This window comes from Rana temporaria, chromosome 13, assembly GCF_905171775.1.
Source record: "Rana temporaria chromosome 13, aRanTem1.1, whole genome shotgun sequence".
NCBI lineage: Eukaryota > Metazoa > Chordata > Amphibia > Anura > Ranidae > Rana > Rana temporaria.
Window position 1 is genome coordinate 92,784,293 of NC_053501.1, and position 22,762 is coordinate 92,807,054.

The window sequence follows — 22,762 nt, forward strand, 5'->3', positions numbered from 1 at the left end:
CGGCTGCTGAGACGATTTAGTGTGGTTGCAAGAGTCTCGATGAGTGTGGGGCTGCTAAGACGGTATTGCGTTTGCAAGGGTCTTAACAAGGGTGTCAGGCTGTGGAGACGAATTTTGCATCGTTGCAACGGTCTCAACAGGTGTCAGGTTGCTGGGCTGAGATTACGTGGTGGCAATAGTTTTTTTTTTTTTTCGTTTTTTTTTTTTGCGTTTTATATATTTTTTTCCTTTTTTGCGTTTTTTTTTTTTTTTTTTTTGCATTTTGTAATGGTCATGTGTTGCAAGGGTCTCAGCAAGGTCATCAGACTGCTGAGATGATTTGCATGGTTGCAAGGTCTCAATCAATAAGAATTGGGTTACTGAGAAAGGATAAAAACACCTGGTTTGTTTGTACCTTAAGCAAGCAGTATAAGGTAGAAGGACAACGCCTGTTTGAATCGTAGGTTCCATAGGGGCCACTAATGACCGATATGGGAGACAACGAATGGTAGCAAATTGATAGAACATAAAGAATGTAATAACAAATCTTACTTGCGACAGTGGGCCATGCAAGTGAGTTTGCGGCGGACTGTGGCTGGAGTGAAACATGTCGGGAACGTGTAGCGTGATGCCGTGCATGGGGCAAAACAACGAGGTTTGGTGTAGAAAATAGAACACGAGAAGTGCGTATCAATGCTTTGTAAGCTCCACTGCGGGAACCAAACATATGGTACAGGTGACACCATGAGTGGCCACGAATTTGACATGACAAACAAGCTAACGAATCCTACCTGGGACAGTAAAGTGCGACTGGGTTTGCTTTGGACTGGAGTGGATGTGCAACACATCCCAAGAGTGTGGTGTGGCGCCATGCATGACGCACAGGCAATAACTTTGGTAAATAAATGAGAGAGAAGAGCCGTGTACAAGCAATTCGTAAGTTCCGCTGCGGGTACTAAAACACACGACATGGGGGAAACAATGAATGACAACGGTAGAAAGTATGCAATGTATCGGATACAAAATGGTTGTAAAATGCATGAAATGAATCCGATACGAATTGATAGTAAGGAGTATTGAACGAATCTGATACAAATTGGTTGTAGAGTGTATGCTACCCCTTGCTTTGAAACCGAACACCTACCAACCACCCATCCCCCCAGGCTAATCAAGTGCAGACAAGGCACCATGTGAGTCCAATTACCACCTCAATCTGCCAGAGAACCCATACAAACACATGTCAATCTCCAAATGGATTTACAAATGAATCGTATGTTTGGCAGAAGGAAGTTGCAAATGTATTATGCCTGAGCCGAATGATGTTGGAACATAAGCAAAAGTAACTCAGGCAGATTTTTTCCCAAAAGGGATGCAGGATAGGAAGCATAACGAATTGTAAGATTGCACAAGATACGAAAAGGTTTGAATCCTACCTGCGATAGTAAGCGGGAACCGCCGGCGAAGACCATGAAGGGAGAAGCCGCAAAGCGCTTGTGATGTCGAATGCGATTGAATGCGCAGACTCACGGATATGAGGTGAGCTGGGAAGAGTCGGCCCAGTGACGTGTAGTACTGCACACTGAACCGACAAAGAGCATGTGTGAGTGGGCTGCTTAAATACCCTCCGGGCTCCTCCCATAAACTCAGGCCACCATACTGGCCTTCTTATTTGTATCCACCTAGCAATTCAGACATGTTGAATAAACTTTGTTGTATTCTATTGTGCACCTTTTTGATTAGAAACTTGTATTACTTTCCCAGTAATCAGAGTGTTAACTATGTTATATACAAGATGGGGACAGATGGGGGCCCAGGAGAAGTAAAAAGGATGGATTACAGTCATTAACACATTGGAAGTCATGTCTAAAGGGATTGCCACAACTAAAGACGACTAACACACCACCTAAGAATCTACAGGAGGCACGTCCATCTGTTTTTATAGGATGCAATCAGAGAGAGAACTCTCAGATTGCTCCTTAGAGACCACGGGGAAGAGATGAAGATCTTGTTGACAAAAATGACAGCCAAGCAAGTTTTCAGAAAGATAGGCAACTGGTTTCACAGCCACTTAATAGAGAATTGCTGGTCATGTGGATATAACTATGGCTCTACTCATGTCAACTTATGATAAAAAGAATGTTATTGTTGTTTTGGGTTTCCTTACGCTTCTTTTGAATGTTTAATCTCTCCAATGACCCGATCGTTAAAGATCATCTTCTTTCCCGCTAGGATGGGCTTTAGTCATTGTATCAGTTATAGTCATTTATTCAATGGGTTTTACAATACACAGCGATCAACGTTACAGTAGTTAATGGTTGTGTGATTTCTTATGCATTCATATCCTCAGGGTCAAGGCTGCAAAAAGCCACTTAAGCACTTGAGAAGGGCGGTTATCATTCGTGTAGAAAGAACCGCTGAACAATGAAAGTTAAGAGATATATCTATTGGAAACACTTCAGTACTTAATGGGGCAGTGTATTATTCCGATTAGAGGACATTTGTCAGGTCAGATAATATTACATGGTGCATAAACTATTAGACTGTTAGTGTAAAAAAAAAAAAAAAAAAAGTTCCCACAATGTGGTTGACGGTACCGAGGCATGTTAGTTCATGACCATGGACAAGGTTATGCTGAAACTGTTCTTGAACTATATATCAACCTTTCGCAACCTTGTTATCATAAATGAACCCTTGAAATAACTTTCAGGTCTCAGGAAACTCTCCTAATAATTACTAAATTTACAGCTTGTAGTACATTCACAGAATCAGTACCTTGAGATATACAGTATCTCACAAAAGTGAGTACACCCCTCACATTTTTGTAAATATTTTATTATATCTTTTCATGTGACAACACTGAAGAGATTACACTTTGCTACAATGTAAAGTAGTGACAGTAGAGCTTGTATAACAGTGTCAAGTTGCTGTCCCCTCAAAATAACTCAACACACAGCCATTAATGTCTAAACTGCTGGCAACAAAAGTGAGTACTCCCCTGAGTGAAAATGTCTGAATTGGGCCCAAAGTGTCAATATTTTGTGTGACCACCATTATTTTCCAGCACTGCCTTAACCCTCTTGGGCATGGAGTTCACCAGAGCTTCACAGGTTGCCACTGGAGTCCTCCACGACGACATTGCGGAGCTGGTGGATGTTAGAGACCTTGCGCTCCTCCACCCTCTATTTGAGGATGTCCCACAGATGCTCAATAGGGTTTAGGTCTGAAGACATGCTTGGCCAGTCCATCACCTTTACCCTCAGCTTCTTTAGCAAGGCAGTGGTAATCTTGGAGGTGTGTTTGGGGTCGTTATGTTGGAATACTGCATTCATTTTCTGTAAAAAAACAAATATGTGAATCAATTATACCCCTGTATGGTCTTGGTCACCGTTTTTGCAACACCGTAGATTTTTCTTGGTGTTTGGTATTCATTTTGTGTTAATTTCAGACTGCTGCAGCATAATCAACTTCCCTAAAAAAAGAAAAGAAAAACAGAACAGTGGGCAATACAAGAGCTCTCCAAGTGTTTTTTGAGTTGTGTTTAGTCCCTTTCCTGGTGGATGTACCATTTTGTAATAAGAGGGACTTTGCTGCAGACATTGAGATACTTGGCAACCATGTTATGCCAGTACCTGGAGGGGAAAGATACAGTTTTCAGACTTAGCTAGTATGTTAATTACTGCCTAAAATTAGAACTCCGATGAAGGTACAACTATAGCAATTCAGAAAACTCTGTTATTAGCTTTCTAAATATGTTAATTTGATGCACCATTTGGTAAAAATAGTAATGATGTTTCTTAGTTTTTAGCCTGTAACAGGTCTGAGAGCCCTTGACTTTTAGGGTTCATTAGGGCAGGTGATCTAGTGCGACCACTGGGGAAAATTTGCAATACTCTTTGGTGGCATTTTTACAGCGTGTGCAAACAGCTTCTGCCAGCAGCCCAATAAATCAATAACAAGCTAACCCACACCATAAATGTTCACAAGTTACAAGTTATTTAAGTTGCAGGGTGGTTAGGTACTCTGACCGGCACTTGGACACAGTTTGCATCCAGGGATGGTGTTCTTGCATTGAATTGATGCAATTCTTGCCTCTTTTTAAGGAGCAGCCTTGAAAAGTATCCATATACCCTCGAAATGTTCCACATTTTGTCATGTTACAACCAAATAAATGTATTTTATTGGGATTTTATGTCACAGACCAACACAAAATGGCACAGTTTTGAGACCCCCTTGTCTATAACATTGAATCCCAATAAAATACATTTATATATTTGGTTGTAACATGAGAAAATGTGGAAAATTTCAAAGGTTATGAATACTTTTTTAAGACACTGTATGTCCAATTGTAGCTTCATATGCCATGTGTAGCATAGGTCACAGCAAAGCATTCAAACATCATGGAAACCAAATTCTAACCATAAAGTGGTTGTTGGCTGCTCATCTTTCTGTAGGAAAAACGACTCTGCGCTGAACTTTTTATAGCAGACAAATTGGCTCTGCACGTAAAAGTGGTAACACATAGATAAGCTTCCTGGTTTTCTCCTAATAGAAGAATACGTGTATTTTGCTTGTTGTCTGCCAGATTTCCTTCAGAGTTGAAAGGCTTCCTGTGGTGTTTAGTCACTAACAGTGTACAGGTCAACGCCTTGACAACTCTTTCGTAAGGCCTCCTAATGGAGTTGCGGAGAAAGCACCTGTTTTTAGCAACCCAGTGCAAAGTACAACTAAATGTAATAGCCGTGTAGGCAGCACTTTAGCAAAGAGAAGCTGCTGTGGTTTACTGCACTAGTATTTATGGCCAGCTTGCTGTCCCACGCTGCAGCAGAAAGACGTTAAAGGACGTTAATCCCAATGATTCATGGATTGTATCTGGGCCTAGTCAAACCAGCAGTGTTAACGATCCCATGTGAATTTCCCTCCCTTGTTGTGTTTGCTGAGATATATGGTGGCCTGCTTTGTTCAATCCAAATTCACGGAGGCTATTAGGAAAGCTGTTTAAAAAAAAAAAAAAAAAAAAAGTCCAGCGGCTTATGTGTGTACCAGATTTGGAGAGATTAGGGCGGGAGTGAAGAGCAGCATGGGGTCATTTCCGCCTACAGCTCCTCTATTAATGAGCATAGCTTGTTTACAGAGGACTTCAAAGAATATATGTTACCAGGCTGCAAATCTCAGTATTATATAACAGTGCGGAACAATGCCCTGTGTGGGTATGTACATTTACTATTTTTGCCAGTAGCTTTTATAAAGAATGTTCTATAAATCCAAAATATGCATTAATTTAAAACACAGTGAACATTGAATTAGAAGAACAATATATGCGGTCGCCAAGGGGGGGGGGATAAATATAAAAAATAATTTAGGAGGACCTGTCATGCAACACTAAAAAAAATATAGAACCAAAGCGGACCTAGACTCAAAAAACCTTGGCCCAGATTCTCAAAGGAGATACGACAGCGTATGTCCAGATACACCGTCGTATCTCTGAGTCTGAGCGGTCGTATCTATGCGCCTGATTCTTAGAATCAGTTACGCATAGATTTGTATTAGATCCAACCGGCGTAAGAGACTTATCGGATCTTAAATGCATATTTACGCTGGCCGCTAGGGGCGTGTACGCTGATTTACGCCTAGAAATATGTAAATCAGCTAGATACGCAAATTCACGAACGTACGCCTGGCCAACGCAGTACAGATACGTCGTTTACGTTAGGCTTTTCCCGGCGTAAAGTTACCCCTGCTATATGAGGCGTACCAATATTAAGTATGGACGTCGTTCCCGCGTTTTTTGAAAATTTTACGTCGTTTGCGTAAGTCGTCCGTGAATGGGGCTAGACGTCATTTACGTTCACGTTGAAACCAATACGTCCTTGCGGCGTACTTTGGAGCAATGCACACTGGGATATGTCCACGGACGGCGCATGCGCCGTTCGTAAAAAGCGTAATTTACGTGGGGTCACACAACATTTACATAACACACGCACAGTTCTTCCAAATTTTAATTAGGCGGGCTTACGCCGGCCTATTTACGCTACGCCGCCGCAACTTACGTAGCAAGTGCTTTGAGAATACTGCACTTGCCCGTCTAAGTTGCGGAGGCATAACGTAAATAGGATACGTTACGCCCGCACAAAGATACGCCGATCTACGAGAATCTGGGCCCTTATATTACATTATGATGTATTGTTATTAGAAACATTTTATTTTTTGAACAAACCAGTCTCATCCTAAAATTAGTCTAAAATGACATACACTATATTGCCAAAAGTATTAGGACACCTGCCTTTACAAGCACATGATGATCTTCAATGGGATTTCAGTCTTATGCCGCGTACAGACGATCAGACATTCCGACATCAAAACTGTGGATTTTTTTCCGACTGATTGTTCGACCAACTCAATATTGAACCCTACGAACTAGGACTGGAATGGCATTAAAATTCATGTGCGTGTAAAGGCAGGCGTCCCAATACTTTTGGTAATATAGTGTATATTACACCTATATAGGTGCAGCACTTTAAATGCATGGAAAAGAGTCCTTATCAGTAGTTTAATTAAGATTCAGTGTTAAAGGTCCAACAGGTGCAGATTTCAAACAATTAAGCTGTGAGAGATCCTCCACCGACAGAAAAACACACACTGACCCCTATCCTCAGGGGTGGACCACTATACATAAAGCTGTCAAATGTGCTCGAGACCACTCCAAATCACGAAAAACACCTGATATCTGCAATCTTTATGATATAGGAAATCCACCATAGGGGGACATCAGAGCATGCAGGGTTTAGGAGTAGGCAAGAGACACTTCATTGTGCAGTATTAATGGTAACAAAGTTTATTAAAATCCACCAAAATACTCACCAAACATTAAGTAAAATTTCACATGTAAATCAATATTGCAAGGGAATGTGTCCAACCATCAAGCTGGCCGACCTCCATGCGCGGCGACATCACTTGACCCAGCTCCTTCCAACGCGTTTTGTCATATAGACGTCATCAGGCATTGGGTGATGTATATACAGTATTTTGTACCTTCATATTAGTCCCTGCCCACAAGGAGCTTACAATCTAAGGTCCCTAATTCACATTCATACATATACTAGACACATGTAGCAGAATACATTTTGCTCTAAACTGATGAAGACATTTTATTTTTTTATTGTTTTTAGAACATAAATTAGAAAATATTGGTCTTTTTTTGTTTATAAAATAAAAAGTAAAAAAAAAAAAAAACAGTGAGAAGAGCCTAGTGTTATTGCTCACCTTTACCATCACAGGAACGAGCTCTAAAATACTTGGAGCTACTGTATCACAGAGGAAAAGCACACGTGAGGGGTTTTGAATCAGAGATGGAGCTTTTCTTAGCAACGTCCTAGAAGTTTTCCAGTCAGGCTTCATAAGGTTTGTAAATGGCCTACACCTAAAGCAAAGGCATTATTCAACTTTGGTAGAAGCGGCACAATCTCCTTTTTAAGTACAGACACCCTCTAGCAGTTTTTTGGTGAAGGCGAACAAACCCTTTAAACTCTGACTTGGGCTTAGCAAAAGGCTCCTTGAGCATGCAAAGATCGATCTGAGGATTAACACGGGAACTTGCCTCCAGTTTGGAAGTATTGCTAGTTTATATAGTTCCAAAAAAAATGACAGTCCTAATAATTAGGGATGTCCCGATACCAAGAATGTCCCCGAGTACTCGTACTCGGGGGGAATGCTCCAATGCCTCAGCCGATACCTGGGCAGGCAGGGGAGTTGCAACTCTTCTCCCCCCGTGCTCCGTGCTGTCCTCTCTCCCCCTCAATTTGTCAGGAGGGAGAGCGGAGTTAGAAGCCGCTAAACCAGGCTCCTACCGTTTCAGAATGAACAGAGTCAGTGATCACTGACTGTCCATTCATATAACTGAGCATCGTAACCTGTGTTTACGATGCTTTCGTTTATGAATGGAGAGGAGCTTCCCTCCATTCATTTCAGCTAAGGCTGCAGAGAAAGGGACTGGGGAATCTGTGTCCTTAGTCCCTTTCTCTGTCTTAAAGTGGTTGTAAACCCTCCCCGATTTTTTCTGCTTTTTGATTGTTTGTTTACACATTGGCAGCGCTATGCATACTACATTGATCAATTACAAAAACGAGTCCCGCAAATACCTTTTTTTAAACAGAATTCCTTTTCTCCACTTCCGGGTACTAACCGCGCCATTCTTTCTCCTGTTTCTGGATTCATCTTCTGTCATCACTTCCGCCCTTACTGTGTCTCTGGTCGAAACCTCGCACATGCGCCGAACAGATGAGCCAGCTACTATGTTTGTGTACACTGTGTCTGCAGCTGCTGTCTTATGTCACTCCCCCTTGTGACGTCTTGTTCAGTCACACGGGGGAGTATCAGGAAGGGGAGAAGGAACACAACAACGCAAGACTTCCCCTCGGACAGAGGGGAAGTTTGCATAGTGACAATAGCGGAAACCATTACAATGAAATTCGGCAGACTTTAGCTGCCGGTTTTGAGGCACAACGCGAGCGTGGTGACGTCATCAGAAATAAAAAGACGATTTTAAAGCTAATGAGAGTGATGAGTAAACTTTCACAGGCAGCGATCAGCTGCTTGTGTTATGGGCTACTTTTTAAGCTAATGATGTCTCCGAGGGTTTACAACCACTTTAAAGGGGAGATGTCAGAGGTCTGTTAAGACCCCTGATATCTCTCCAAAGACCCCCAACAGGGCTGATTAAAAAAAAAATTGCAATAAATATTTTTTTTTAAAAATAAATAAAAATAAAATGTAAATAATAAAAAATAAAATACACACTGACAATCCACCCCCCCCCCTAAAAAACAAAACAAAAAAAACACTGTAAAGAAAAAAAAATGTAAAAAAAAAACTTGTAAAAAAATAAAAATAAAAATACTGTCACATGACATTAAAAAAAAGTATCGGTAATCTGTATCGGTGAGTACTTGAAAAAAAAGTATCAGTACTTGTACTCGGTCTCAAAAAAGTGGTATCGGGACAACCCTACTAATACTTTAAACTGCAGTTCCAGTGGGAGACCAGCAATAAGGATTGGCTTTTGTACGTACACCACCAGGGCCATATTTATTGTCTGTGCCGTTCACTACAGTAGTATTTGTAGTCTGACTGCTTACCCATAAACAGACAAGACAACTCAGTCCCGAAGGAATTAATCTCCGCCATGCAAACATGTTCACAGTACACTTTACCTGCATAGTCTGGACATGACAGCACGGCTTTTCACACCCCTTTCTTCAGATTACCTGCCCTTTTCTGAGGCCCACCAAGCAAAGGTTACAATATAATGTCTCTTCTGCTCACCACCGCTGACATGATGTGTAATTATGGATGTGCAGGCTCAAGAGCCCTTGAAATGACAGCTTGACAAGAGTTTAATTGCTGTGAGATGAGCTGGCATAGTGTATGGTTTAAAGCCTAAACCTTGTTAGTAATAAATCTAAAAGCTCTACCAAACTTCACAAGGGGCCATTGCTTCTCACATTGACGTATCAGGGATTTCTGATACTTGTCTTTTCTAATAATGGGGCTTTTAGGGGATGATGTAATGCGCAATGTAACACCAACATAGAATTGCTTGTATTTTAACCACTTGCCGACTACCGCCTGTACATATACGCCGGCAGAATGGCACGGCTGCGTAAAGTAACGTATATTTATGTCACTTTGAATTTCGCACCGTGCTGCGAGCTCCTTGCCCGTACTCCGCTGGTGTCCCATGATCGTGTCATGGAGCTGCAGAGTGGGGGGGATACCTGTGTAAACAAGGCATCTCCCTGTTCTGCCTAGTGACAGGACACTGATCGTCTTCTCCCTGTAATCGGGAGCAGCGATCAATTGCGTGTCACAGTAAGCCCAGCCCCCACACAGTTAGAACCACTCCCTAGGACACACTTAACCCCTTCCTAGCCCCCTAGTGGTTAACCCCTTCCCTGTCAGTCACATTTATACAGTAATCAGTGCATTTTTTATAGCACAGATCGCTGTATAAATGTGAATGGTCCCAAAATAGCATCAAAAGTGTCCGATGTGTCTGCCATAATGTTGCAGTCAGGATAAAAATTACTGATCGACGCCATTACTAGTAAAAAAAATATATATTAATAAAAATGCCATAAAACTATCCCCTATTTTGTAGACGCTATGGGCTAGATTCAGAAAGAATTTACGTTGGCGTATCTATTGATACGCCGCGTAAGTTCTAGGATACGCCGGCGTATCTTTTTTCTGTATTCAGAAAGCAAGATACACCGAAATTTGGCTAAGATACGACTGACGTAAGTCTCTTACGCCGTCGTATCTTAGTTGCATATTTACGCTGGCCGCTAGGTGGCGCTTCCGTAGATTTACGCGTTGAATATGGTAATGAGCTAGATACGCCGATTCACGAACGACAGTGTTGAATTTTCCGTTGTTTACGTCGTTTGCGTAAGTCGTCCGTGAATGAGGCTGGGCGTAAGTTACGTTCAAGTCGAAAGCATTGACTATTTGCGGCGTGATTTCGAGCATGCACACTGGGATACTTTCACGGACGGCGCATGTGCCGTTCGTTAGAAGCATTAAATACGTGGGGTCACTAGTAATTAGCATACCACCTGCCCCCTACCAGCCTATTTGGAATTAGGCGGGCTTACGCCGGCCCATATACGCTACGCCGCAACTTCGGGCGCAAAATCTTTCTGAATACAGGACTTGCCTGTCAAAGTTACGGCGGCGTACTGTATATGCGATACGCTACGCCCGCCTAAATCTCTCTGAATCTAGCCCTATAACTTTTGCGCAAACCATTTAATAAGCGCTTATACGTATCGGCCTAAGCTGAGGAAAAAAATTGTTTTTTTATATATTTTTTGGGGATATTTATTATAGCAAAAAGTATTTTTCAAAATTGTCGCTCTATTTTTGTTTATAGCGCAGAGGTGATCAAATACCACCAAAATAAAGCTCTATTTGTGGGGAAAAAAAGGCCAATTTTGTTTGGGAGCCACGTCGCACAACCAAGCAATTGTCAGTTAAAACAACGCAGTGCCGAATCGCAAAAAGTGGACCGGTTATTTAGCAGCCAAATCCTCTGGGGCAGAACCTGTTTAATATTCAAAAAGTTACTTGATAAAAAATACCAAAAAATATCCTGGGTAGCCTTAATATAGGCTTACCTGTAGCATAAAGTGGTTGTAAAGGGGTTTACAACCACTTTAAAAAAGGGTGCTCAAAAGTCTATTTTGTAGTGCAAAGATGGACATACATGGTACATGGCTCAGATTTTGGCTGATTCCTGCTGAATCGGCTAAGCTTTGAGCTGTGGGTGGCCCTGTCCGCACCACCTGGCTCGACAAGAGAGAATTTTTTTTTTTTTTTTATTTGACGAGCCAGGTGGAAAATTGTTGGCAGGATACTAAGGCCCAGATTCAGAAAGGACTTACGACGGCGAACATGGCGCTGCGCAGTCGTAAGTCCTAATCCGAGCCGTCGTATCTATGCGCCTGATTCTTAGAATCAGTTATGCATAGATATCCATTAGATCCGACATGCGTAAGTCTCTTACGCCGTCAGATCTTAACTGCATTTTTTTTTACCGCTAGGTGGTGCTTCCGTCGAATTCCACGTCGAGTATGCAAATTAGCTAGAAACGCGAATTACCGAACGTACGCGTGGCCGACGCAGTACAGATACAACATTTTACGTTAGGCTTTTCCCGGCGTAAAGTTGCCCCTGCTATATGAGGCGCAGCCAATGTTAAGTATGGCCGTCGTTCCCGTGACAAAATTTTTACGTCGTTTGCGTAAGTCGTCTGTGAATGGGGCTGAACGTCATTTACGTTCACGTCTAAACCAATGACGTCCTTGCGGTGTACTTTGGAGCAATGCACACTGGGAAATTCCACGGACGGCGCATGCGCTGTTCCGCAAAAACATCAATCACGTCGGGTCACAGTTGTTTTACATAAAACACGCCCCCCTGATCCAAATTTGAATTAGGCGGGCTTACGCCGGCCGATTTACGCTACGCCGCCGCAACTTACGGAGCAAGTGCTTTGAGAATACAGCACTTGCCCGTGTAAGTTGCGGAGGCGTAACGTAAATCACATACGTTACGCCCGCACAATTTTACGCGGCTGTACGTGAATCTGCCCCTATCTGCCTTCATTTAGACGCAGCAGCTGCGTTTCCGAATACAATAGCCACCAGGGAAGATTCCTTCATCAGGCCAAAAAACGAGATATCTTTCCATGTATATCTAAGGAACTACAAAAAGTTAATATTAAGACAGATGTAGATGTTTTTAATTGTCCTTCATTCATTTTCACTGCCAGAGTCATAAGAGTGAGATAAACTGTACCCTCCAATACAACATACCGGGTTGAACATTACCTTGGATTTAAAGACAACATCTTTATTTCCACTGTTTTCTGCAAGCTCTGCTCTCTCTCTAGTCGAGTTAAAATGTTTATTTAAAATATTTAATTAGCTGAAATGTTTTACTAAGATAGACACACAGAAGAATACATCTCTTTTCAAGCATGTCTTGGGATAAAGAACAAAGCAGCAGACAGAAAAATATAGATAAGATCGGCACTGATTTTTTATTTTTTTAAGTCTTTTTTTAATTTTCCCTCGTTGCTTCGCTTCCGAGACTTGTCGTTTGATGAGGAAAAACATGCAGTACGGTTTCTGTAAAACTGTTAACTCTATTGTTATTTCCGAATTTAACATTCACTGAGCAGGAAATGTTGATATTTATTGAATAGGTTCCAGTAGATTTTACCTGTGAATCTGAAATTGATCAGAAAACGGTTAACTCAGGCTCAGAAATGTTTTAGAAAAAAGTATGGACAGGAAATGTCCTTGAACTTGGGGGATTTTTATGCCATTCCACCTGCTAGGATGTCCCAGCTTCGCCCATCAATTTATCCATGGTCTTATGCACAGATTTGATCATTAGGAATGTAACTATTCACCTTTTTCTCCATCTCCACATCCATTTACTTCACGCAGAGAGATATGCATCTCAATGAATAATGGTGTGCAGTACAGATAGAACAGGCTGCCTTGACCGTGCCAACGCTCTCCGCAAATGTGTGAACCTAGGCTTATGTATAATTAAAGGGGATCTTCAGTCAGTATGCAAACAATTTTAAGTCAGCAACTACAAATACTGCAGCTGCTGACTTTTAATAAAAAGTCACTTACCTGTCGAGGGATCCAGAGCTGTCCTCATCCAGGCCGGTTCTTCATCGTTCTTCACCTCCATGTTTACTGTGAAGTTCTGGTTTAAGGTAAGCTCAGACTCAGTGACCTTTCTGACTTCGGATTTACAATAATGGGCCTGGATTCAGAAAGAATCGCGTATCTTTAGGCGGGCGTAGCGCATCTCATATACGCTACGCCGCCGTAACTTAGAGAGGCGAGTACCGTATTCAGAAAGAACTTGCGCCCTAAATTACGGCTGTGTAGCATAAATGGGCCGGCGTAAGCCCGCCTAATTCAAATGATCAAGGCAGTGGGCGTGTTGTATTGAAATGAGCCGTGACCACATGTAAATGAGGGGCCGATCGAACGGCGCATGCGCGCGCATGCTCAGAGTCACGTCGCAAATACTCCCTAGGATACGTTGGCTCAATGCTTTGTCGACGTGAACGTAACATACGCCCAGCCCCATTCACGTATGACTTACGCAAACGACGTAAAATACAACGCTGTTCCGACGTTTCCGACGTCCATACCTTAACATGACTTACCCCTGCTTTATGAGGGGTAAACTTACGCGGGACCGACACCTTACGTAAAAACGGCGTAACTAAATACGATGGGCGAAAGTACGTTTCTGAATCAGCGTATCTAGCTCATTTGCATATTCTACGCGAAAATCGACGAAAAAGCCCCTAGCGCCCAGCGTAAATATGGACCCAAGATACGACGGCGTAAGAGACTTACGTCAGTCGTATCTTGGACGAATTCTGGCGTATCTGATTCTTTGAATCAGGCGCCAAGATACGACGCCTCACATTCAGACTTACGACGGCGTATCTGGAAATACGCCATCGTAAGTTGTTTCTGAATCCGGGCCATGGTGTTTTCTTGATTGTTTCTACTAACACATATCCATGACTGAATTTGTTGCCTGGAGCAATAGAAATGCGGTTAGTATATGGATTAAAAATGTATGCATATTTTCCCTCACATTGGAAGAGTCAAAGCTAGGTGTACATTTTCTTTAGCATAGGCTATGTAACATATTCTCTTTTATTTAAATGTATCCTCGACGCATAGAACAGCCTTTCTCAACCAGGGATCCTCTAGAGCAGGGGTGTCCAAACTTTTTTCAAAGAGGGCCAGATTTGATAAAGTGAACATGCTTGAGGGTCGACCATTTTGCCAGACATTCTTTAAACCATTAAAATTTGGTCTAAATTGTATTCATCCGAGCACTAATACACAATGCCCAACAAGAATTCTCTTGCCTTTGTGGCTGTGTGTGGTGAAGAGATGAGCTTTGGCGTGTTATTTGGATATACTGTATTTATTGGTGTATAACACGCACCTTAACTTTAAAAAGGAAGTTTCTGGAAAAAATCTTAATTTTTAAATAAAGAACTGTGAAGCAAAATAAGGGTCAGTGCCCATCAAAGCAGCCTAATCAGTGCCCATCTGCAGCCTCACAAGTGCCATAAATGCAGCACCCACTGTACTGTATTGCCCTAAATGTAGCACCCACTGTATTGCCATGAATGCAGCACCCACGTATTGCCATGAATGCAGACATTCACTCCATTGCCATGAATGCAGCATTCACTCCATAGCCATGAATGCAGACTCACCATTGCCGTCAATGCAGCCTGATTCATGCCAAGTGCGCCATAAATTGGTCTGGCTTCACTTTTGTTGGAAACTGCAGGCAGAGAAGAGGCTGGAGAGAGATTAACTATAATCCTCTTCAATACAATCACCTGTGTGGGTGATTAAAGGACCACCAAATTAGTGTTTTAAATCTAGGACCATGCTGAATAGAGCATGTGTACTTCAATTCGCATTAAAGTATACAGCAGAGGAGTGAACATTGCATATCAATTCTTACATATAGTTCCCGTTGGAAGAATTCCAGTCACATTAATTTAGGAAAAGGTTTTGGGAGGTTCTGGGAATTTCTAATGCCGCGTACACACCATCACTTTATGCAATGGAAAAAAAACGACGTTTTTAAAAACGTCAATTTCATTGACCGTGTGTGGGGGAAAACGTTGTTTTATGTCTTCTGAAAAAACGACAAAAAAAAATTGAAGCATGCTTCAATCTTATGTGTAGTTTTTCCCGTTTTTCATCACAGAAAACGTCGTTTTTTTTCCGTCACAGAAAATGACCGTCTGTACGCGGCATTAGAATTAAGATCCTGAATCTGTGGCCAGGGAAAGCTTGCTGTTCCGGACTAGAAACAAAAGAAATTGAATAAATGTGATGAGCCTACCCCAGGAGTGAATTGATTTGATGGACCCACCTCCAGAATCGTGAGGAATTGTGTTTATAGCTGCCTACAAGTTGCATGGTGGGTTACATGGTTAATACCATACTTGAAGGGTATTTTACCTCTGTCCCTAAGGAGTGGCCAAGCTGGATTTATCAGTAACACAAATGGTTGGACCTTGGTCCCAGTCAAGGATGTAGGAAGCAGAAACTATTGTATTGTATTGTATTGTACTCAAAGCACTGACTGCAGAGTTACCTGAGAACTTTCAATTGGTAACATTTTTGTGAATAGTGAAAATATTTAGGAACAGAGGAACTGAGGCCTACCTCTCAATTTATTTTAAATTTTTTGGGCTGAAGATAGTATCTGCACATTTCAGGTACTCGCCTCTCTAGTGCAGTGGTCATCAACCCTGTCCTCAGGGCCCACTAACAGGCCAGATTTGCAAGATAACTGAACTACATCGCAGGTGATATCATTTGCTTCTCAGTGATTACAGTATTCAAGTCTGCATCTCCCCAAGGTAATACATAAAATCTGGCCTGTTAGTGCTCTAGTCGATCCAGTGTTGTCCCGCTAAGATCCTTCATTGCCAGACCACAGCTCTGTCCCACGCTGCCATGTTCTGTTTTCTCTGATATCATCGAGAGGCCTGCTGGCTCTTTCAGGTTCAGTGAGCGGGCTATCGATGTTCCTATAGGCCTGCCCCCTCCTCCTTTTCTTTAATAAAAGGCTATGGCTTCTGGTATATGTGACGTACATATCATCATTTGCCTAAGGTGAGTGATATGCATTGGGAGGCAGGGGGGACTTTAAAAAAATGTAGAGGGGAGAGAGCAGAGAGTCTGTGCTGCAAGCCAAAATGCCCTTTTCTGTTAGGCCGCGTACACACGGTCGATCCAAACCGATGAGAATGGTCCGACGGACCGTTTTCATCCGTTCACCGCTGAAGTGGCCTGATGGTCTGATGTGCGTACACACCATCAGTTCAAAAACCGATAGGGTCAGAACGCGGTGACGTAAAACACACGACATGCTGAAAAAAACGAATTTCAATGCTTCCAAGCATGCGTCGACTTGATTCTGAGCATGTGCAGGTTTTGAACCGATGCTTTTGTGTACTAACCATCGGTTTGGACCTATCGGGCAGCGGTCCATCGGTTCGATTTTAAAGCAAGTTCTAAAATTTTTGACCGATGGGCCGTACACACGGTTGGTTTGGACCGATGAAACTGGACTTCAGGCCGTTTTCATTGGTTTGGACCGACCGTGTGTACGCGGCCTTAGTGGTGTCCAGACGAGTCAAGTGACCAATAATTAGAAACAATTTTTTTTTATTTCAATGCAAGTGGTACTGTCACAACCAGCATCAATTTTCCGTTTAATGGTTATCTAAAAGTTGCTGTAGTTTTGTGTTGTAAGCGGTATTTATAAAGCATTCTTATCTGTTAAAAAGTGCCTACGTCTACCTATAATAAGCTGTGGAGCTTTGAAGTTTTCAAGAATAACAAGAAGCCAAGTAGGGGAGAGAATGGAAATTGGTCTCTACATCCCATGACTGCTACAGAAGTTTGGCCTGTGCTCCTTTCCTTCTTTATTTTAGAATTGTAGCTGAAGAACTAAAGTTCATTGCTGTTTGTTAAGTTTCATTCTGTGAAAGACACCAAAAAAACCTTCATTTGCATATAATTGTATGCACAGAATTTCTCAAGCGAGGTCAGATCATCTTTGATAATTCATCAAGAACACTTCAAAATGCATAACCCAAGCCGGTAGCTGCAGAGGATTCTATAAAGCACTTCAACATCAGTGTCAGCCGTTGCCTATCTTTCCTCATTCTGGGACTACAGCTAATACAAACACTGTAACAGAAAAGTCAATACAGATAGATGCATTGAGCCCATAACAGTCCTATGAGAAAATGAATGGCTTGGTGATTCTGACAATAAAACAGATAAGACTTAGACACTCGCTGTAGAATGAGGCTTTCAATCCCAATATACATTTCTTGTGACCTTGGGAAAGTCACGCCTTAGTTTCCCTTGTTTTGCAGATGCCAGAGTAAGAATAAGTGAGAGTGAAGAAAGCCATCATTTTAAAGGGTCAGCCTACCCAAAATTGAAATGTAGATAGAGCTTGGTGGGCTAAGCCAACAACTGGACTTTTAAATGCCTTGGACAGTAAAATCTTCCTTAAAGTGGTGGTTTCCGCGGGTTGTGGAATTTTTCTTAATATGTGCAATGCTTAGTAATTAGATTGCAATCTACCACTCACCTGCTAGCCCGTTGTACGTCTATCCATTCGTTTTCCGTCAGAAATAAGAACTTTTAAAAACGAATCCTGGACTTTTCCATTTTGCTTGTGGGCACTGTGAAGCCCACAAGCAAAGACTTCCTGGATTCCGTGTCACGTGACACTCGAGCTAGCGCGAGAATACACGCCTGGCTATTTCTGATGGTCTCCTGTGAGTCTAGAACCGAACAGGGATATTGGGACCCCTTGATATTGACCATACAGTTGTGCAGAGCCAGGAACAAAATAGAGTTGATGCAAGATAAACAAAAAAATGGCTGGTGGTTTAGTTCTCCAGAATCTACCAAAAACAGAAACATTTGTTTCAATTGGACAGACCATTTAAAACGACGATCTTTAATTATTTTTTTTTTATAAATTAAGGCTCCTGTAGGGAAGTCACAGAGATCAAGCAGCCCATGTGTGAGAAGTTAGAGAGGGAAGGTCCTAGGCGAGGCTGCAGTGTGCTGTGTCCAGATTTATTGGTTAGATGTGATCTGACGACATTCATCCTTGATTTCCTGCATTCTTTTTAAATTCATAGAGCTTGGTTTGGCTCCCTTTGGTTGGCACTTGAAGTTCCAGAGGTGAGGAATTTTCATACATGCTTGAAGAATTTACATCTCTCTAGGAACTTTCCTTTACTTTTCCCCGAAGAATGAGCCGTGTTCTCCTTTGTTTATCACACATTCCCTCTCCCAGACACTGCAGCTCATAGTGGGGATGGGTTCAGCAACATTGGGCCAGATTCAAGAAGCAATTGCGCCCGTGTAACCATAGGTTACACGGCGCAATTGCTTACTTGCTCCGGCGTAGGGAATGCTCCTGAGTCAGGAACATCGCTACGCTGACTGCAGCCTAAAATCTGCGTGGCATAAGGCTCTTTTGCCGGCGCGCCCTCGCAATTTACGGAGCTACTGCTCCGTGAATCGAGGCCAGCGCAAAATATTTGCGCGGGCGCAGGGCAAAATCGTTGCCCTGTGCCTGCGCAAATAAAGCGCAAATGTACTTGAATCTGGGCCATTGTTGTCAATTCAGAAAGCAGTGGGCAGTACTGGGTGTGGTTAGGTGCTGATTTTTATTTATGTTTTATCGCCGGTGGTGTGCAAAACCAAAACACCTAAGCGTATCAAAGAATTGCATGTGAAAAACATACACAAACAATGCACCTAGTCCCCTTTCACACATACGGATCCCGTGAGGATCTGTACCTTTCTCATGCACTTGCTCAGCGGGGATCAACGGAGCCGGCTGAGCCGGCAGATGACAGGGCGGTCCCTGAACACTCTGCAGGGACCACCCTGTCAGATTCCAGCTCTCCTCTTTAGGGGGATCGGATGAACACGGACCGTCTGTTCGTGTTAACCCGATCTGCAGACGGATGGAAAAATAGGATTTTTCTCCGTTTTCAGAATCGGACCATAGCAGGGACCGATGAGATCGAATGTTCATCCTCTGACACTCACTATCCCATAGGGATACATGTATGTCTGTATTTCAGACGAAAACGGATGAATGAAATATGGACATACTGTCCACACGTGTGAAAGTGGTCTCAATGTCGTGTCTCTTGACCACCCCAAAGGAGTAGGACCTTACCCTGACCTGCCGGGTCGCAAGGCACCTGAAAGGGGCAAGGCTCAACTTGGTCCAGCTAAACAAAATATCTGGCAGACCCCTCCTCATGGTCAGCTGAAACCAACTGAGTACCAGGTGAGAGGCTCTCCCAAAGAGATCACGCCCCCTTTCTGGTTCAAAGAAAGAAGGAACCTGATGGCCACTCATCCCCCCTATAGATGTCAGTGTAGGCCTGAGGACCTACATCCTCCATCCATGTAAGAGAACAAAACACAGACAAAAGTGCAGTGACAACTGTGAGGAAAAAATAAATAAACAAGAGCTTGCGCTAGTTCATAAATTAGGCCCCGAGGCCTATAAACAAAAATCCCCCGACTTAGCCAAAAGGCCTAGCCCATAGAGGAGCAGTGCAGAAAAAGCTTTAGTGCCGTGACCATGTGCTGACTCTCACTGTGCGTTTCCCACGTCCAAGTGATACTAACAGTAAATATCAAGGGGCTGGTTGCCAGAACTAGGAAGAGATGGGTGGCCCCCTGGTGTCATAAGTATCAAGAGGATGGCTGCATGAATTAGGAAGAGATGGCGGCCCCCTGGTGACATATTAGGGGGCTGACTGCAAGAACCAGGAAGAGACGTCAACCCTGAGGCGACCAACTCCCAGGGGGCACAGCACCTTGGATTCTCTGCCTTCCCAGTCCATTGCCAGACAAGGTAGCCCCCTCCAGTCTTCCTGGGGGAATTACTCCCGTGCCCCATATCCTGTGGGAACCCCGTTACTGTTGCAACCGGTACTAGTTCTATTGACAAGAAATGTATTCAGCTTCAGGGCTTAAGAAAAAAAACTAAAATAAAGACTTGCATAGGCGTCTTCAAGACAGCCCATGATGCACCTGACACCGAACTGAGGACTTAATTTACTCTTGAAACACAACAGGCCATCAGACTGCTTTGAATGTTAATTTTCCTTTTACAGGAAGGGGTAGAACAGCAGCAGAGTCATTGAACTGAGGGCACATTCACTAAAAAGGCAGCTGAGAGAGGTCACTGGGAATACATAACAAGACAGATGTTCAGGAGAAGCCATGATATTTTTATACGTGTGTCACTCCAGCAAAGACACCAAAAGACATAATTCAGCCATAAGGCAGAAAAATGATTTATTGCTTCCTAGTAAACTTAACCCATCCATAGACTGTTAGCAAGATGGCTCGACTCTATAACGCTTTCTCTTAACCCATTACAGACACCAATATCTGATAGCAAACTGCAACACGCAGCACTATGAATGCTAATGATGTCCCTGCAAGGGGATTTAGGAAGGCTAATGGCTGCCACACTCCATTTAAATGGCTGTACCCAGAATCCTCAGTGTCTCCTACTGTCAGGTACTCAGGCATCTGGAACCAACCAATCTGTGTGTGCTCTGTATCCTCTGATATTTTATAACGATATGAAGAATTGTTACATTTTACCTTTTTGGTTAAATATTTGGCATGTACAGTATTCCTAGAATAACTACAAAGGCTTTGGAGCTTTACATTTGGGTTTACTTGAGTATTGGATTAAGATTTAGGATCAAGTTGAGAGTAAATGATTTAATTTTCATAGAAAATGCATGTCCCCTGTAATGAACAAAAAAAAAATAGGGCCAGATCCACGTAGCGCGGCGCATATATCTGCCGGGCGTATTGTATCTAAGATACACTACACCGCCGTAACTTTTTTTTTCGAATCCTCAAAGAATTTGCGCCGTAAGTTACGGCGGCGTAGTGTATCTTTGGCGGCGTAAAGGCCGGGGAATTCAAATGGATGTAATGGGGGCGTGTTTTATTTAAATACGTCGTGACCCGACGTAAACAAAGTTTTTTTTTTAACGGCGCATGTGCCGTCTGTGGGGGTATCCCAGTGCGCATGCTCGAAATGAAACCGGAACAAGCCAATGTTTAAGACGGTGACGTCATTCTACGCAAATCCCTATTCGCGAACGACTTACGCAAACGACGTAAAAAATTCTAAATGCGAGGCGGGAACGACGGCCATACTTAACATTGAGTATGCGTCATAATAGCAGGGGTAACTATACGCCGGAAAAAGCCGAACGCAAACGACGTAAAAAAATGCGCCGGACGTACGTTCGTGGATCGCCGTAACAATCTAATTTGCATACTCAACGCGGAATTCGACGGAAACGCCACCTAGCGGCCGCCGAAAAATTGCACCTAAGATCCGACGGCGTACTAAGACGTACGCCTGTCGGATCGATCCGAGATGCCGTCTGTGATACATTTGCCTATATGTCTCAGTTTACTGCTCCCTGCTAGCCAGGTTATTGATGTGCTAATGTCCCCTCACTATTTCTAAAGGTTAATTGATCTATTGTGTTGTGTGAAGGAGAGCTGGGTTTAAGTGGCTTGTGTTAATTATTCTGATTGCTTCATTGTGGTAATTATCTCTCTATATGCGGGGTCGAGCGGTCTGGTTGATGTATTCAGTACAGCTAGTGCTCAGCGTCATTGATGTCATTGTCTAAAGAAAATGTGTTTCAGCATCGGCCCCGTCGTGTCTACCTATAATCTGTATGGAAGCCCCAGTGTGAGGGGGGCGGAGATTTGTCATTGTAACAGTTTTGGAAATGACATATAAGCTGTGTGTTATAACATTAAAGTCTGTGTTGTTCTAGCAGTAAGCTGGTCTCATGTGTGGCTTTCTGGGCGACTCCAGGGATATCCCTCCTCTTGGAATATTGGGGTGATTTTCGTTATGGGAAGAAGGGAACGTTGACGGGGATATCATACCGATACCGTCACAATTGGTTGGTAGCAGTGGGATTTTTCCCTTCTATTCCCCTTCACACCCGGATTCCAAGCAGACACTGGAAGAACTACTGGAAGTTCGTGGAAGGATTGCTAGCAACAAAACCAAGCGGGTCATCATAGCAGAATCAATGGAGCTAGACCAGGAGGACGGGATTGCAGCAACGCCAGCAGTACAAGAGATGGAGACACCAGTGATTCAGGAGGAGGAATCGCCAGCCAACAAGCTAATGAGAGAGAAGCTAGCTTGGTTCGGCCCGAACCCAACGCCAGATGTGGTACTGAAAGTGATGGACCTGTTAGCGAAGGAGGCTAAAGAAATAAGGGACGCAGAACTACAGAAGGATAAACAAATAAGGGACGCAGAACTACAGGAGGCTAAAGAAATAAGAGACGCAGAACTACAGAAGGATAAACAAATAAGGGACGCAGAACTACAGAAGGATAAACAAATAAGGGACGCAGAACTACAGTTAAAACTGGCAGCAGTCCAACAAGCAGCCGCACATTCTCCAAACAGTGAGTACAGCACAGCAGACACAAGGAAGATTCCGTTTAGCGCTTTTAAAGCTTTTGATGAAAAGGACTGTGAGATTGATAACTTCCTGGCGGATTTTGAGCGA

At 43.0% G+C, this 22,762-nt stretch overlaps 1 protein-coding gene across 6 annotated transcripts in view; it reads left to right on the forward strand.

Annotated features, from left to right (window-relative positions):
• Nucleotides 1-22,762, forward strand: part of CADM3 (cell adhesion molecule 3) — a 620,371-nt gene that overhangs the window by 247,843 nt on the left and 349,766 nt on the right. The window lies entirely within an intron of this gene.